This window comes from Pan troglodytes, chromosome 15, assembly GCF_028858775.2.
Source record: "Pan troglodytes isolate AG18354 chromosome 15, NHGRI_mPanTro3-v2.0_pri, whole genome shotgun sequence".
Classification (NCBI taxonomy): domain Eukaryota; kingdom Metazoa; phylum Chordata; class Mammalia; order Primates; family Hominidae; genus Pan; species Pan troglodytes.
In genome coordinates this window covers 94,649,777-94,654,013 of record NC_072413.2, presented here as the reverse complement: position 1 = coordinate 94,654,013, position 4,237 = coordinate 94,649,777, and positions in this window count along the sequence as shown.

Here is a 4,237-nt window from a genome sequence, read left to right as displayed (position 1 = left end):
CCCTGGGACGATGGGAGCCAAAATATGTACTCCTCAAAGCATGAAACCTACCTGCCTGGGCCCCTGCTACTGACAGCAACCCTTAGCCCACCAGCAGCAGGGCTACACCAAGCTTTCATGCTCCCTGAGGACATGCCCTCCCAGCCTGCAGTTGCCACTGCTGCTGCCACTTTGGCAAAGTCCAAAGTACTTGCCACTGCAGCAACATTATACTCCTCAGCAACGGGGACATCACATACTTGAATGTGCCTTGAGGACTGGCTCTCCCACTGCTGCCACTGTAGCCACGTCCACTGGGGGCCAAATCAAACACTCTCCAGATTCTAAGAGCTGCCTGCCTGCCGGCCTGCCTGCAGCTGCTGCCAATGACGGCAACCCCACACCCCCTAACAGCAGGTTCTCAGCATACTTGCATCACCCTAAGGATAGATTCTTTCTGCCCTCAGCCATCTCTGCTGCTATCACCCAGGTACTCCACCATAAGGCCTGGGGATCACCCTACTCTGCCCACCACAGCATGCATTCACGCACACCACCAAGAAGCCTGAGGACAGGCCTGCCTGGCCTGGAGCCCCTCCCTCAATGCCCAAGCATGTTCCCCAAGGGCCTGGGATCACCTTTCCCCATCTGCTACTGCTGGCATCTGTGCACTTTTCCCAGAGGCTTGAGGACTGGCCAACCCAGCTTACCACTGCCATCACAGCTGGCACCTACCCACATGTGTCACCTGAGGGCCTGGGGTCTGGCCTACCCAGACCATTACAATAACCACTAACACAAGCACATGCTACCTGGGAGCAGCATGGGAGCCTGAGGGTTGTCCCACCACCACTACAGCCATCACCCATGCCACACATGCTGTCCAGGGTCCTGAGGACCCACTCAGCCACCCTGCCCACTGCTGCCACTGCTGACACCTGAGTAAGCCTCCCGGAGGTCCAAGAATTGGCCCACTTGGAAATGCTAAAACGGGTGATCTTGTATACCACCTGGAAGCCCAAGGACAGGCACACTCAGCCTGCCATTGCCACCACTGGTGACTGAGGACTAGCCTACCAGGCATCCCTGTCCCTAGGAAAACTTCATCACAGCCTCTGCTAACAACCACAGCCTAAGCCACTGAGGAAATCACAGATACCACTGACACTGTTTACAGCTGAGGAAATCGTATGGAGACTACACTACTGCATGCATGCAGAATCAAAGCTAAAGTGCCCTACTAAACCAACACTATAGATACATCTTCTGAAAAATGTCTTCCCCTATAAAAGCTAACCCCAAGATTGGAAGAGGCAACTGTTATACCAGATGTGCAGATATCAACTGTTACACAAATGTGCAGATATCAACATAAGAAGGCAAGAAACATGAAAAAGTAAGGAAATATAACACCTCCAAAGGAACACAATAATTCTCCAGCAGCAGTTTTTAATGAAAAACAAAATTATGGGATGCTGGAAAAAGAATTCAAAATAATGATCTGAAAGAAATTCAGTGAGATACAAGAGAGCACAGATAAACAATACAAAGAAATCAGAAGAAATAATTCAGGATATGAATGAGAAATTCACCAAAGAGATTGCTTTCATAAAAAAGAGCCAAACAAATCCTGGAACTGAATAATTCAATGAATAAAATAAAGTAAAAAAATTTATTCAAGAGCTTCAACAATAGATTAAACCAAGCAGAAGAAAGGACGTCAGAACTTGAAGACAGGTCTTTTGGAATAGCCCAGTCAGACAAAAGAAGAAGAAAAAAAAGAATGAATAAAGCTTAGGTGACATATAGGACACCACAAAGAGACTAGACACTCTAATTTTGAGTTCCAGAAGGTGAAGAGAAACCCAAAGACATAGAAAACCTATTTAACAAATCAATAGCTAAAAACTTCTCAAGTCGAGCCAGAGATTTAGATATCCACAAACGGAAGGTCAGCGATCTCCAAAAAGATGTAACCTAAAGAAGTTTTCTCCACAGCACATTACAGTCTAACTGTCAAAAGTCATAGACAAAGAGAGAATTCTAAAATCAGCAAAAGAAAAGCATGTACTCGCATGTAAGGGACCCCCCACCAAATTAACAGCAGAATTCTCAAGAGAAACATTACAGGCTAAGCAGAATGAGATGACAGAATGAGAGAATGGGATGATATATTTAAACTGCTGAAAGAAAAAAAGACTGTCAGACAAGAATACTATACCCATATAAAGTTGTCACTCATAAATGAAGGAGAAATAAAGTCTGTCCCAGAAAAGCAAAAACTGAGGGAATTCGTAATTGCTACACTGGTCCTATAAGAAATGCCTAAGGGAGTCCTATGGTTAGGACTGGTTGAGCAAACACATGAATGAGGAAGAGAAAGGACTCAAATATTACCACTACAAAAAACAAAATAAACAAAAACAGAGAAAGAAAGGAGCAAAGCATATACAAAACAACCAGGAAACAGTTAACAAAGTAACAGGAATAAGTCCTCAAACATCAATCATAACCTTGAATGTAAATGGATTAAATTTTCCACTTAAAAGATCTAAACAGGCTGAATAGAGGAAGAAAATGGACCCAACTATGTGTTGCCTACAAGAAACCTGCTTCCCCTATAAATACATATATAGACTGAAAATAAAGGGATAGAAAAAGATATTCCATGCAAATGGAAACCAAAAGTGAGCAGGAGTAGCTATGGTTACATGAGAAAAAATAGACTTTAAGTCAAAGACAGTAAAAGAAGACAAAGGTCATTATATAATGATAAACAGATCAATTCAGCAAGAGGATACAACAATTCTAAATATATATGCGCCCAACACCAGAACACCCAGATATATAAAGCAAATAATATTAGAAGTCTATCTCTCCCACTAGAGATAGACTGCACTTTAGATCAAATCAACCTAACAGACATCTACAGAACATCTTATCCAACAGCTGCAGAATATACATTCTTCTCACAGCATATGGAGCACCTTCCAGGGTAGACCAATGTTAAGCTATAAAAATGAGTCTCAATATATTTTTTTAAATTGAAATTATACCTTATGATACAAAGAAATCAGTGTCTTCTCAGACCACAATAGAATAAATCTAGAAATCAATAACAAGAGGGACTTTTGAAACTATACAAATACATATAAATTAAACAATATGCTCCTCAACAACTACTAGGTATATAAAGAAATTAAGAAGTAAATAAAAACATTTCTTGTGACAATTGAAAATGGAAACACAACATCTGGAAACCTATGGAATACAGGAAAAGCAGTGCTAAGAAGGAAGTTTATTGCAATAAACACCTACCTCAAAAAAATAAGAAGCCTTCAAATAAACAATCTAACAATACACCTCAAGGAACCAGAAGAACAAGAACAAACCAAACCCCAAATTAGAGGAAAAGAAATAATAAAGATTAGGGCAGAACTAAATAAAATAGACTTAAAAAAATGCAAAGGTTCAACAAAGTGAAAATCTGATTTTTTTGAAAAGAAACAGAATTGATATACCAGCTAGACTAACCAAGAAAAAAAGAGAGATGATCCAAATGAACAAAATCAGAAACAAAAAAAAGGAGACATTACAACTGACACCACAGAAATACAAAAGATCATCAGAGATTATTATGAATAACTATGCACAAGCTGGAAAACCTAGAGGAAAGGATAAATTCCTGGACACATACGACCTACCAAGACTAAATTAAGAAGAAACAGAAAACATGAACAGACCAATAATGAGTAACAGGCTTGTATCAGTAATAAAAAGTCTCCCAACAAAGAAAATCCCAGGAATGGATGGCTTTACTGCTGAATTTTATGAGACATATAAAGAAGAACTAACACTAATTTTCCCTCAAACTATTCCAAAAAGTTGAAGAAGAAGGAATTCTCTCCAACTCATTCTATAAGGCCAGCATTACCCTGATACCAAGACCAGACAAGGACACACACACACACACACACACACGAAACAGAAAATTACAGACCAATACCTTTGATGAACATAGACACAAAATTATCCAACAAAATACTAGCAATAGAATCCAATAGTACATCAATACACCATGATCAAGTGGGATTTGTCCCAGGGATGCAAGGATAGGTTCACATATGCAAATTAATCAATAAACATGATACATGATATCAACAGAATGAAGAACAAAAAACATATGATTATCTCAATAGATGCAGAAAAGGCATTTGGTAAAATTCAACATCATTTCATGATAAAAACTCTCAACAAA